Source organism: Coenobita brevimanus, chromosome 73 (assembly GCF_032717465.1).
Source record: "Coenobita brevimanus isolate Jiangsu-jjx chromosome 73, ASM3271746v2, whole genome shotgun sequence".
Classification (NCBI taxonomy): Eukaryota; Metazoa; Arthropoda; class Malacostraca; order Decapoda; family Coenobitidae; genus Coenobita; species Coenobita brevimanus.
In genome coordinates this window covers 16,398,841-16,414,192 of record NC_137026.1, presented here as the reverse complement: position 1 = coordinate 16,414,192, position 15,352 = coordinate 16,398,841, and the positions used below count along the sequence as shown (strand labels likewise).

General features: G+C 41.5%; 1 non-coding gene across 1 annotated transcript; it reads right to left on the bottom strand.

The window, feature by feature from the left end:
- Positions 1-2,598: 2,598 nt before the first annotated feature.
- On the bottom strand, positions 2,599-2,717 carry LOC145407623 (5S ribosomal RNA). The gene has a single exon (XR_013898773.1). It is a non-coding gene; the product is annotated as a 5S ribosomal RNA (ribosomal RNA).
- Between the last annotated feature and the right edge of the window lie 12,635 nt (positions 2,718-15,352).

Genomic DNA, 15,352 nt, shown 5'->3' with positions numbered 1-15,352 from the left:
GAGGAAAATACAAAAAATTCAAAATGGGCACACTGCACAGCGCCGCGCTCGCTTGCGACGAGAAAACGAACTAACCCCTCTCTGGTAAATATATTTTCATGCGCTTCCCAGTAGAGTCACGTCCATCCTCTCCTTTCAGCTTCGCTGTATGTTACGCTGTTTTTCGCTGTTCTTCACCTTTTCATATTTTCACCATGCCTCCCCAGTGCCCTGCATCATCTCCAGCATCCGGGGAACCAGGTGCAAAGAAGAAACAGCACCGTACTCTCACTCTTGAGAGGAAATTGGAAATACTGTACAGTAGTTAGATTAATTTTCTGAAGAAAATTTACACCAGGCGAAATACAATGAAAACCCCGTTTCTACTAGTGCGTGTTTCAAATGATACGATTTTTCCACGCTATATTTCTTCAGACTTTGGGAATACTTGTGTCTTTCATAGTACACTTGCAGCAGAAGAAAGACCTTACCAATTCAATGCATAATCCTCCAGCTTGTTTCTGTAATTTTCTGACAACTTTCAGTTTGGCAAATTACTTTTTCTTGCTGAAAAATTTCCTCCCCGTTATTATCGTCACTTTCCCCAACGATCATTTCCAGCGCAGTGGAAGAAACTCGACGTGCGCAAAGGTGGATATCGTTTCCCAATTTCCCAACTGGAAGTTAGGTTAAAATTATTAGGTACAGATAAGCTCGGTTAGGCCAGGTTTAGTTAAACACTTAGGGAAGAACAGTCCTTGCCGCCATTATGTTAACGAAATAAACAAGAGTTGTCACACGAGAAAAGCTAAAAATGATGGGGAAACAGATTTACGAAGAAACGTTTACTGTATTTACCAACCCAGAAATAATCTGAAAAATATAACAGACTATCAGAACTGATATGGTAAGGTGCTTTTACTGCTTAAAGTAAAAGGTATGTTTAGCCCCTTCAATGGCTGTGGGTTCAGATATTTGCATGCTCCTGTGGTCGGCCTTGGGACCATTTTTTCAAAGTTCTACAATCAATTTCTTTTTCTTACTTATATGAAAAGACTCGTCTGGCACACCTGTTTTTTATTATTATTATTATTATTATTTTATCCCCTAACCCATCCTGTGATTTGCTATGATTCGTGTAAGAATTAATAAAATTAGGATGCGTGTTACATCAGCATGTATACATCAGCCGAAAACATCTGGGACGAAGTGAACTGTGAACGCCAGACTGCTTAAGGTGGTAGAGTAGGGTCGTGTAAACACTCCAGTGACCCTCATTCCCTTCCCATAATTGCTCGCAGTTTTTTTTTAGCTCACCCTAACTCAACGTCACTGACACCAGTACAGTAAGGCGTTGTTCAGGGCCAGCAGCTATGAAAGCGATAATGGAATACATTATTGTGTGTATCAGTCCTCTCTCTTTCACTCATACAGATAAGAACAAACAAAAGAATGAGCAGTAAATGTACACTAACTCTAAGGAGCAGAAATAACTGTGCTCAGTTGGTCTGAAATATATTGGGAAGAATTATACCGAAGAATGTGGAACTGAAAGCTAACCTACGAGAACATATGGGACGCAAGAGTAATTTTTTTCTGATTAGCAAATACAATACTTCTGTTTCATATCGTCTCTTAAAATTGTAAAACACATAATCTTTCGTGTAGGCATACAGCCTAAAGTCCATACCAATTCACTTCATATTCCTCTTTCTATATTTTTCTGACTATTTTGAGGGTGGTAAATTATGTTCTCTTGCTGAAAGAAACTTACTCAAAATTAGGGCACATGTAACATAAGCATGTAAACATTGGCATGGAGTGAAGAGAACACCTGACTGATGGGATGGTAGAGTAGGGTCATGTACACACACCAGTGACCTTCGTTCCCTTCCCATAATTGTTTGCAGTTTTTTCATAATGCCCAAACTCAACGTCATTCACACCGAAACAGTGAAGTGTTGTTCAAGGCCAGCAACTACGAAGGGGTTAATGGAATACTGTATGAAAAATTCAAAATGGGCGCGGTGCACAGTGCCCCACTCGCTTGCTGAGAGAAAACGAACTGACCCCTCTTTGGTAAACAAATTTTCGCGCGCTTCACAGTTGAGTCCATGTCCCTTCTCTCCTCACAGTCTCGCTGTACGTGAGGATATTTTCGCAACCCTTCACCTTTTCATATTGTTTCGCCATGCCTCCAGGCGCCCTGCATCATCTCCAGCATTGGGGGAGCCCGCTGGAAAGAAGCAGTAGCACCATACTCTAATTCTGAAAAGGAAATTGGAAATTATAAGACCCCATGAGGAGGGGCAGTGTCTCTCGGAGTTTGGGCGTGCTTTAGGCCTTGCTGTTTCCACCATTGTAACTGTGACAAAGAAAAAGATGTACAATAATATGGCCACCTCCTTCTCTAGAATTGTATACAGGTATTGCTTACTTCTTAATAGGGGGAGGGGGTGAAGTTTAGGTGGGGGTCTGAGGGGGTCCTGGGATATTGCTTACGGCCGTATGCTTAAACACATATGGAGAGGCCCTACACTGGTCCCTACTTTACACACTAAGGAAAGCACAAGCAAGCCCTCAATTTTTACTTGGTATGCTAAGAGAGGGAGAACGTTATGCCAACAGCATCTGGTGTTCCCAGGCGGTCACCCATCCAAGTACTAACCAGACCCAACGTTGCTTAACTTCGCTGATCGGACGGCAAGCAGTGTACTCAACGTGGTATGGCCGTTGGGTGTTCTCCCTACGTGTCAAGTGGGGTTGGTGGAGGATTAGTGCCCCTCCCTGTAAAAACAATTAACTCTAAGCCCTTGACCACCCCGTTTGGGACACATGGCGTCTGGCAATGAATGAATGAATAATGCTAAGAGAACATTTAGGGAAAAGGGGTGGTTGGTAGCCCTGCGTGACCAGTTGGTACGTCGTGAGTGCTCCCGTGGGAGTCGCCGTGACTATTCTTGTCCAGACGATGTCAATCAGCACCATAAAATAATTTTCCGTCATTTTTTTATATATCAGCACTTATTTGTACGTATACTTTATATACTATTATAGTAGTAAACTTTTCAATCAATACTTATGTTGTAAATATGATAGTTAGTGCTGGACATAGGTCAGGTTAGGTTAGGATAAATTTGGTTAGGTTACCTTAAAACTGGTTAGGTTAGCTTAAAACAAGTTAGGATAAATAAGGCAGGGTTGAATTACGAAAATTTATGTTAGGTTTGGGTAAATGGGCACTGATAAAGTGCAATTTCGCTGAAAAATAGCGTTCTAAGATGGCGTTTGTCAGTCTTCGCGCACAGATTAGGATAAGTTTGGTTGGGTTAACATAAAATTGGTTAGGTTAGTTTCAAATAGGTTAGATAACGTTAGGAGAAATAAAGTTGAGTTGGTATGGAAGTTTAGGTTAGGTTTGTTTAATTAGGCCTGCAAGGGTAATTTCGATTGTATATGGCGCTCTAAGATGGCATCCATCAGTCTTCATGCACAGCAAGATAGTGGCTGTCCATGAACAAACACCGCTTTTTAAAGCATTTTTTACCATATTTAAAAGAAACGAAAAACACTAACTTGAAAACACAATTCAAGAGTGCATGAAGAATTCCATGAAGGGCTAAAGCAAGGAAAAAATGCAAAATAAGGTGGTCCTATGTCTCCTTAACGATTACCAAGAATTATGAATAGAATGCTGCTGAAATATAACAAAAAATGATATAAGAAAATGAAAAACAGTTTGCGGTGCCTGAGATTAAAACGCAATGATGATCCAATGCTGGCACGATGCTTCATAGTTTGGCCTATGAGCGAAGAACAGTAGTTTGGCCTATGAGCGAAGAACAGTACCTTTCTCGTTACATATATTAACGTATTTTATTACCTTTAGCATTGACTGAACGTTCTATATTTAGTTAAATCACATGAGTAACATATAAAAGTGGTTTACACATGTCAATTTTAGGATCTCGCCTACTGTCAACTACTCAAAAAAATAAAAATGACAGTGCGTGTCTCCGCCAGGGCAGAGACGGGCCCGGGTTTGACCTACTACTCGGTAAGGTACAGCCCGCGTGTTTTAATAACCAACGGTTCAGTTCCCGTGTATGTTTGCATTGCACTTTTAACAAGTTAAAATATTTTTTACATAAACTATTTACATTATTCTATACGTTCTGGAGGTACAGAGTTACTTTGTTACGAATAATTAAATGTAGGGTTTGCGAAAGCCAAGCATTCCTTCCTGTAAAAAAATGTTGGAACAACCCTACATATTGAGGGAAGTCTTTCCCTACTTAAACTTTTAGCATACCGTTTTGATATAGGGCCCTTAGGAAAGGCCCTACATAAGCTTTAAGCATACTGCCGTTACTTCTTAATAGGGGGGGGGGTGAAGTTTAGGTGGGGGTCTGAGGGGGTCCTGGGATGCATCCCCCCATTTATGTGTGTATTTCAATGGGGAAAATCGTTCCGATATACGAAATTTTGAATTACAAAAGTTTTTTTTTTGGTCCCTATCCCTTTTGTATATCAAGGACTCACTGTATTAACAACATTTGTAAAGTTGGGGCAGAGATATTGCATGGACACCATAAAATGGAAATGTCTTGGCATTTGGCATTGCAGTGCTCACTGTTCCAACTCACCCCGTGTTCCGCACTGTTCAACTCGCCATACTCAACACTAATGGCTATGAAAATCCATCGTCTGTTAAATACATCAGTTCAGTGATGATTAGTTTACTTCAGTGATGGTTGCCACAAAGGGCACAGGTAACTAAAGCTTGAAATATATCACAAGGAAAATCATAATCAATCATTGGCTTCTAGTTTCTGTGCGCACCTACACTTAAGTAAAGCTCATGGCATGACATTATCATTTGTTATTATTACTGGCAGAAATAATATCCTTTACAATGTAATGCATTTGCTATACATAAACTGACCTATTAGAACTTGAACTCATGAAGTACAATATACCTGATTGCTCCAGCTGCTTCTGTTTCATAATAAGGTGATCCAGAGAAACCCACGGAATGCGTCTTTTCACTTTTTGACACGATACAGCATGCAAGTAACGTAATTAGCAAGTTGTATGGACTGGTCACTGGTGCTACACAATATGATGAGAGTTCACTTATGACTGATGGTGCAGGGGGGTGATGAGCGAGTGATATTCAGTTGGTGACCGGTAAACGTTACCACGATAGTTTATTTTTCTTGCCAATTCTGCCACATGTAGGCCTACACGCCCACGGGTACTCCAAACTAGTTAATTACATAAACCTATTAGTAGCGGAGTTTCCCATTTTGAAGATAATGTGTAATAAGGTACAGCTCCGGACAGATGAAACGGCTACACCCCATCCACCAGCGACTTGGTTTGGGTCTCAGTGGTTCTGGTAACAGTTGCAGGTGGAGGGAGGGGGGATGTGGGAGGGTGAGGAGGGGAGAAATGTGGGCGGAGTTATATAGGGGGTAGTGTGGGAGGGTGAAGAAGCAGCACAGTCTGGCTGGTGGGAGGGGGAGACGAATGGTTGGGTAGCGGAGACGAGAGTCTGCTGGAGGGTAAGACAGGCGAGTGTGATTAGATGAAAAGAAATTACAAAAAATGAATTATTATAATATCTGCTGCATATATTGCATTTTATCTACTAAATAAAAACACTGTCTTATTCACCACCGTATTTGGGTATCCTACTCATTATTATTATCCTTTGGATATTAGGCAATAAATAAAGATATTGGACGGTCTTTCGGACCCGAACCAATTTTTTCAAAACTTTTTTCTTCAGCTATTTCCGTATTCCTATTATCCCTCGTGCTTGAAGTCCCCCTTTTTATCACTTTCTCCTACGCCCTACATTTTTTTTTAGGCATAAGGCAGTTTAACTTTCTCTTTAAATAACCATATTTGTCAACAAATATTCCTTTCATTAATCTATTTAATTACCTTTTTTCTTTCAATATGCATTCGTCTAATAATGGGTGTTACACCTTAATTGGCGCCGCTATTTGACGTTTTGAATAAATTTGGTCTAAATTTACGCATATATTGCAGTCTCTCTCAAGTAGGCTGGCAGCCTCACACATCCTCCCCCCTGCTTTCTCCTTCTCTCGCTACCCGTTCCCTCCTTTCCTTTTGTGGTACTGTTTATCTATTCTTTCTCATATTTTTAACCTCATTCCTTCTTACAAAGTTTTAGTGCCATAGGAATTTCTCCCTTATCACCTACAGTCCTACTACATGAAAGTGGAAAAAACTGCCATCGGGAAAAGAATAACTGGAAATTTATGGCGAAGGTTACGATATTAGTTATTTAGAATGAAAGTGTTGGCAGATACGCATTCTTTACGTGATTATCGCAGCCACAGCATTTCGCCTTCATAAAACAGAAGGACTATAGGTTTCATGCATTACCTCCTTACGTCCAGCATTACTGTGAAGAACGCCATGTATAACACATTAAGGACCACAAGGACAGTACTGGTAGTCATCGTGATTCTCATGAATCTCTCCATAGGCTATTGAAAACAGTGCTTTATGCTCAACTTCAGAATTATGTTCTCATCATGGCAATGATAGGCAAAGATAATAAAAACAATATATACAACCAAATTATCATTTACTATACAACAAAGCTCAAACTACCTCCGTGCTACCTGAAAAAAATTAAATTCCTTATCATATATATATATATAATCATTCAGGCTCTACACTTATGAAATTTAACATCGAGTAACCCTATATGCCCAAAGTAATTTCCTCTGCATGGACAGACGTTGTAACGAAACTGGTTGTCCCCCTGCAGCAATTATTAATATATTTTTATGGTCACGTATGACTGAATAGTTTAGTTTAGACAAGCGAAAACCTCAGAAATAATACTCACCGAGTATTATTCCTTCTCCAGCAGTTGCGCCTTCAGTGACACACTTCCAAAAATCCTCTGGCTTGTCAACATAACGTTTGCTAGGGTCCTGTGATGCAACCCTGCTTCGTGCAATACTCTTCTCATAGTTTTTTCGCTGATATCATGGTCTGTGCATCGGTTTCTGTGGCGTGTAGTGCAACATGGTGGTTTCAGTGTGGTAGGTTGCCATGCTAGTTAGTGTCCTCTGCTTTACCCAACACAATAAATTTTAGATCAAACAGTGTTGTTCATGGTTATTAATATATATATATATATATATATATATATATATATATATATATATATATATATATATATATATATATATATATATATATATATATATATATATATTAATATATATATATATATATATATATATAATGTTAACAACTGAGGATCCAGTAGGGAACCTGATGGCATATATAAAACCGAAGACCAGGACAAGGAGACGATGAACCCATGTTCACAATTTATTTCAGTGACTCGAGGAAATCATCATCAGACAAACTAAAATACGTAAAATGAATTACAAAATGAAGTATGACCAAAACCTTTATTCACAATTAATAAAAACCAATAAAATATATACAAATTAAATTTTAAAATGTAGTAAAAAAAAAAATCACAAAATTACGAAAAATCTAACACATTAAATCCCACACGTGGCATACACTCAGCAGTCTGTGGAGAAAGTAATAGTTGAGCTGCAGACTGCTGAATCGGAATCCGTGAATCAGTGGGTAAATAATTTAATGGAAGACTCATAGGTATTCAGAAGGCTTTAAGTCATGAATAAACAATGATTCCGCTTATTCTAAGACTTTTTATCATTATTTGTCATTAAAATCTCAAAATCATCCAGATCAAATGTATGACCCGAAACAAATGAATGTTCCCCTAATTTCCGAGAAGGGAGGGTTTGAGAGCGGTAAAAGTGGTTCTATATGACAGGCCTTTGTGTTCGAACATCCTAATTTTCAGGTTTTGAATAGAACTCCCAATATATCCTGCATTACAGTAGGAACAATTAAATTCTGTACACAATATTAGAGCATAAAGCTTTGGGATTCTATCCTTATACCTAAAAAGGAGCCAATAGTATATGAATTTTAAAGATGAACCTAAATGAGACCTGTGGATAAACGTGTATTAAGCAGTTTATTTAACTCCTTTCTGATGTGAAAACTGCTGTGCCCATAATAAGGGAGGCTAATATAAGTACTTGTTTGGGAACTAAAGACACAGGCTTTGTGCAACTAAATAATTTATCCAGAACTTGTGCAAGGTACTTTCAAAAAGATGCAAAGGATATCCATTATTCAAGAAATATGTTCTAAGCCTAGTAATTTCTAAATGGAATAAATTCCCAATCCGAGGAAAGGTTATAACACCTGAATAACAAAGTCTTAATGGAGTTGAATTTAAAGACCCTGGGTACAAAAGACAAAATTAAGACCAAGTCCTGTAAAGGTACTCTTCCTATAAACAGAGGTACTGAATCTGGAGTCATTTCTATGAACTCAAACATCAAGGAAAGGATTCTATTTTCCTCTGTTTCTACAGTGAATTCAATATTAGGGTGCTTATGACACGTAATTCAAAAAATCATTTACATGATCAGACTGCCTAAATAACAAAAAACAGTCGTTAACATATCTGGTACAGCAACGGTTTAAAATGAGCAGGGCAATCTGCCATGACACTCATGGTGACAAAGAAATACATTAGCCAAGTGTACCAAAGGAGAACCCATTGCAACCCCATCAACTTGTTTATAATAGTTATTGTTGAACAAAAAAATGCAATCTTTGACTGCAAATTCGAGAAGAGATTTAAACTGTTTCTTGGTAAAATTTAGAAACTCATCAAGGCTTACAAAAGAGTTATCTGTACATATCTGTAGTGTCTCATCAAGGGGAATATAAAAAGTTTGTTTACCAATATTCCCCTTGATGAGACACTACAGATATGTACAGATAACTCTTTTGTAAGCCTTGATGAGTTTCTAAATTTTACCAAGAAACAGTTTAAATCTCTTCTCGAATTTGCAGTCAAAGATTGCATTTTTTTTGTTTAACAATAACTATTATAAACAAGTTGATGGGGTTGCAATGGGTTCTCCTTTGGGTCCTACCTTGGCTAATGTATTTCTTTGTCACCATGAGGTGTCATGACTTAAAGATTGCCCTGCTCATTTTAAACCGTTGCTGTACCGTAGATATGTTGACGACTGTTTTTTGTTATTTAGGCAGTCTGATCATGTAAATTATTTTTTGAATTACATTAATCATAAGCACCCTAATATTGAATTCACTGTAGAAACAGAGGAAAATAGAAGGCTTCCTTTCCTTGATGTTTTAGTTCATAGAAATGACTCCAGATTCAGTACCTCTGTTTATAGGAAGAGTACCTTTACAGGACTTGGTCTTAATTTTTTGTCTTTTGTACCCAGGGTCTTTAAATTCAACTCCATTAAGACTTTGTTATTCAGGTGTTATAACCTTTCCTCGGATTGGAATTTGTTCCATTTAGAAATTACTAGGCTTAGAACATATTTCTTGAATAATGGATATCCTTTGCATCTTTTTGAAAGTACCTTGCACAAGTTCCTGGATAAATTATTTAGTTGCACAAAGCCTGTGTCTTTAGTTCCCAAACAAGTACTTTATATTAGCTTACCTTATTATGGGCACAGCAGTTTTCACATCAGAAAGGAATTAAATAAACTGCTTAATACAGTTTATCCACAGGTCTCATTTAGGTTCATCTTTAAAAATTCATATACTATTGGCTCCTTTTTTAGGTATAAGGATAGAATCCCCAAAGCTTTATGCTCTAATATTGTGTACAAGTTTAATTGTTCCTACTGTAATGCAGGATATATTGGGAGTTCTATTCGAAACCTGAAAATTAGGATGTTCGAACACAAAGGCCTGTCATATAGAACCACTTTACCACTCTCAAACCCTCCCTTCTCGGAAATTAGGGAACATTCATTTGTTTCGGGTCATACATTTGATCTGGATGATTTTGAGATTTTAATGACAAATAATGATAAAACTAGTCTTAGAATAGCGGAATCATTGTTTATTCATGACTTAAAGCCTTCACTGAATACCTATGAGTCTTCCATTAAATTATTTACCCACTGATTCACGGATTCGATTCAGCAGTCTCATACAGCTCAACCAAGTTACTTTTCCACAGACTTTCCTCTACTGATTAGTTGCTTTGTGTAGTTGCCACGGTGTGGACGTGTGTAGGTTAGATTTTTCGTAATTTTGTGATTTTTTTTTTTTTACTACATTTTTAAATTTAATTTGTATATATTTTATTGGTTTTTATTAATTGTGAATAAGGTTTTGGTCATACTTCATTTTGTAATTCATTTTACGTATTTTAGTTTGTCTGATGATGAGGTTGGATTTCCTCGAAACGTCACTGAAATAAATTGTGAACATGGCCCCAGTTCATCGTCTCCTTGTCCTGGTCTTCAGTTTTATATATATATATATATATATTAAGGATCATGTATTTAATTTCTTCAGGTTACATGTGATTGTGTGAGCTGGTTACACCCTTGAGACTGCAGCACGGAGGTAGTTTGAGCTTTGTTGTATAATAAATGATAATTTGGTTGTATATATTGTTTTTATTATCTTTGCCTATCATTGCCATGATGAGAACATAATTCTGAAGTTGAGCATAAAGCACTGTTTTCAATAGCCTATGGAGAGATTCATGAGAATCACGATGACTACCAGTACTGTCCTTGTGGTCCTTAATGTGTTATACATGGCGTTCTTCACAGTAATGCTGGACGTAAGGAGGTAATGCATGAAACCTATAGTCCTTCTGTTTTATGAAGGCGAAATGCTGTGGCTGCGATAATCACGTAAAGAATGCGTATCTGCCAACACTTTCATTCTAAATAACTAATATCGTAACCTTCGCCATAAATTTCCAGTTATTCTTTTCCCGATGGCAGTTTTTTCCACTTTCATGTAGTAGGACTGTAGGTGATAAGGGAGAAATTCCTATGGCACTAAAACTTTGTAAGAAGGAATGAGGTTAAAAATATGAGAAAGAATAGATAAACAGTACTACAAAAGGAAAGGAGGGAACGGGTAGCGAGAGAAGGAGAAAGCAGGGGGGAGGATGTGTGAGGTTGCCTGCTTACTTGAGAGAGACTGCAATATATGCGTAAATTTAGACCAAATTTATTCAAAACGTCAAATAGCAGCGCCAATTAAGGTGTAACACCCATTATTAGACGAATGCATATTGAAAGAAAAAAGGTAATTAAATAGATTAATGAAAGGAATATTTGTTGACAAATATGGTTATTTAAAGAGAAAGTTAAACTGCCTTATGCCTAAAAAAAAATGTAGGGCGTAGGAGAAAGTGATAAAAAGGGGGACTTCAAGCACGAGGGATAATAGGAATACGGAAATAGCTGAAGAAAAAAGTTTTGAAAAAATTGGTTTGGGTCCGAAAGACCGTCCAATATCTTTATTTATTGCCTAATATCCAAAGGATAATAATAATGAGTAGGATACCCAAATACGGTGGTGAATAATAGACAGTGTTTTTATTTAGTAGATAAAATGCAATATATGCAGCAGATATTATAATACATTCATTTTTTGTCAATTCTTTTCATCTAATCACACTCACCTGTCTTACCCTCCAGCAGACTCTCGTCTCCGCTACCCAACCATTCGTCTCCCCCTCCCACCAGCCAGACTGTGCTGCTTCTTCACCCTCCCACACTACCCCCTATATAACTCCGCCCACATTTCTCCCCTCCTCACCCTCCCACATCCCCCCTCCCTCCACCTGCAACTGTTATCAGAACCACTGAGACCCAAACCAAGTCGCTGGTGGATGGGGTGTAGCCGTTTCATCTGTCCGGAGCTGTACATAAAAAAAGCTGAAAATTTCGCAGAGTGGCACAAGTTTCTTGCTTCCTTTCCTGCCTCCTCTCCTCACCTGTCCGGGCGCCAACGGCTCCCCGTGCATAAATTCCAATATCTGTCTCACACCGAAAGCAAAGTAAGTCTTAAAAAGTACAGTATATGTGTACACAAGACTTTTTACTCAGAAGTGCACATTATTTCAGTCCTCCAAATACGTGACATACTGAGTATTACACCCTGGATTAAACAAGTATTCGACATTTAAGATTCGCATTCTATTCTTGAGCACACGTAGAAATTTCGGGGAGGAGGGGGGCGGGCCCCCGTGGCTGCACCACTGCTAATTGTACAGTGTGGTTAGATGCGGAGGAAATGGAAAATGTGAGTGTGTTTAAGTACTTGGAAAGTGAAATGCTTGGTGTACAGCACAGTGCCCCTGGGAACTCACCGACAATCCCACCCGAACCCCATGGAGTAGCTGCAGCCGAACCACGGGATGCCATGCGACAACGGCATAAGCCAGCCCAGGACATGTGCCCCTATAGCACCCAGCCGTCGCACCGTCGCCCTAGCAGGAAGATGACACTACCTTCGGGGAGTGGGACTGCCAGATCAGATCAGGGTGGAGCTGCTTATCCAGCTCCAAACAGTGGCCCTCAGGAGTGTGCCTATAGCCGCTCCCGCCTTCGTCAGACAGCCGATTGCAGCTCTGAAGGTGCTTCCCCCGAGTCGGTCTATTGCCGCTCCTCTCTCCGGCAAAAGGAGATGGCTGATTGCCGCTCCCGCCTTTGTCAGACGGCCAATTGCCACTTTGAAGGTGCTGCCCCCGAGTCAGCCTATTGCCGCTCCCCCCTCCAGCAGAAGGAGATGGGCGATTGCCGCTCCTGCCTTCGTCAGACGGCCGATTGCTGCTCCAAAGGTGCTGCCCCCGAGTGGGCCTATTGCCGCTCCTCCCTCCGGCACGAGACGGCCGATTGCCGCTCCTCCCTTCGTCAGACGGTGGATTGCCACTCCGAAGGTGCTGCCCCTGAGTCAGCCTATTGCCGCTCCTCCCTCCAGCAGAAGGAGACGGCCGATTGCCACTCCATCCTTCGTCAGATGGCCGATTGCCGCTCCGAAGGTGCTGCCCCTGAGTCGGCCTACTGCTGCTCCTCCCTCCAGCAGGAGATGGCCTGCAGCTACCCCCACCTTCTTCAGACGGCCGATTGCCACTCCGAAGGTGTCCAGAGATGCGCTGATTCCCCCACTCAGGCCACAGCCAGTAGCCAGGCCTTGGCGCCTCATAGTTGCACCCTTGGGCAGCCACGACCGATTGCCAGGCCCCACGGCCAAAGACAGGTGTCGACAGTGTCATCGTCTCAGCGTGAGATGAGAGCCTGGACCTCCAGCATCGGAGAACCCTGGTGAGGCCTTCCGGTTTCCCCTGGCCTCCACTCCCTATGCCTGGCCCAGGAGAATACCCACCTGATGGGCCCTAGTTCAGGTCGGTGCCGCAGCCCCTCCCAGACGGCGCCCCTCGACTCTGGGGACTGCAGCCCTCAGTCACTCCAGACCCTCTCCAGGACGCCTGGGCGTGATCTCTCCGCGCCCCCAAGACGGCATAAGACCTCCACCTCCGGCCGAGACCTGAGCCAGAGATTCCTGGACCTGTTTGGCCCCAGTCCTGAGGGCCACACTCCCGAACCAAGCCCGGAGACTACGAGCCCCTTCGCCACCTGCAGCCCTGGATGAGTGAGGGTGCCCCGGCGAGTCATCCCGTGTCCTCTCAGTACGTCTTTCCTTGGCGGTGCCCCTATTCCGGCAGAGTTGTCGCCGGCGTGTCTCCCCGCTGCCCCCATTATATGAGTGAATCATGTTAAGTGTGGTGTTGCCCCAGAATTAGTTAAGTGACTTATGCTAAGTGTGACTTTGCCCCAGAATTAGTGTAAAAGTGATAGTGACTTAATGTATGTTGAATATCGGGGCGAGTGAAATCACGGGTGGATGAGTAAGGACGAGTGCAGAAACTAAGTTCTGATGAATCAGACTCACGAGTGACGCCCTTGCAGAAAACCAGTAAGACCACCACCCCTAGAAATCCTCTATAGTAAAATACACAAATGTCCTTTGTTACAGGAAACAGTAGAGAAAAGTGTTAATAATATTCTCCCGCTTGTATTACCGTAAACACAGTGAATTCCCAGTGTCCTCCACCCTCTTTTTAAGAATCTCTTCCCAGCGGTTAGTGTGAACGTAAGAACCGGGACAAGGAATAGAATCAATTGTCAAAACCCCTTTGCAATCAGAAAATACTAAGATTGAGTTAATAATACTCCCTCTCAATATCACTATAACTCTGTTCTGACCCGCCGTGAGTCACTCCCCTTCCCCCCCCCCATGTGAGACCCACTCCCTGCGCTCCCATGTGCACCTGTATTCCCTGTACACCTGTGTACTAGAATTACTGTGTTGGCATCAGTATCTGTTAAGCCAGTATCCTGCGAGATACTAATATCCTAGTTAAGGTTTTATTTCTCTGCCACATACTGTGTTGTAATAACTGCTGTTTTTGTCCTGTGTCTGACTGTGGTAATATAAATGTAAAGTTTATTGCCTGGAGTTTTTGTGTCCTAACTCTCTTTACTGCACTAAGCCCCGGTCTCAAAAGAGGACCCCGCTACACGTTAGGTGTTCTAGGACCGAGTCGGGCCTTTCTCACCTAGCTTTACACTGGTGACCAGTGGTGGTTCTTGATCTGGGCATAGAAGAGAGGTAGTGAGGAAATATTTGGTAAAATGGCAGCTAAACTGCATGTACAGTTACCCAAGTTTGACCCCGACCAGTATGATATACACACGTATCTGGCAATAATCAAACCCTTACTGGATATTGGCTTTGATAATGAGCAGCAGAAAATTGCAGTCACACTCCCACTACTGGGCAAAGTGGTGGCAAACATATCACCGAAAATCGTCCCGGAGCTCACCTGGCAGAACTTTACAAAGTTCGTTGTTCAAGCCATCATCCCATTAATAGGGAGTGGGGTGGCTCTATCCCAATTGGATAGTTGTTCATTTGACGGGGATTTAGATAATACCCTGATACAGGCAAGACGCCTAGTTAATGCTGCCTACCTGGAGGCAGATGAGGAAACCCGGGATCAGCACACATTTAACATTCTGCTCAGAGTGTTTCCGAGTGTTGTCAGACAACACTTCACTATCCATGACCCAACGGGAGACATGGATAGAGATGTCCAGCTCATACGGCGACTCCTGACCGCCTGCCCTACTCCCCAGCAAATTAATGTGGTAAAGAAATTTCCCACTCAACCCCCGGCTGCTCCAACCATGCCACCACCGCCCTTGCCTCACACCAGCCCTACCTCGGCACCCAGTCCGCCTAGGGCACACCCCTCCTGCCGGCGTCCTGCCCCGCAGGAAAATCCGAATCTGATCCTGGTGAATCCGTGGGAATTCACAGCCTATAGCTCCCGGTGTCCCCTACATGACATGGAGGACCAGCTTAAAGCTGCCCGCAGCAGAACCACAGTCCCGGG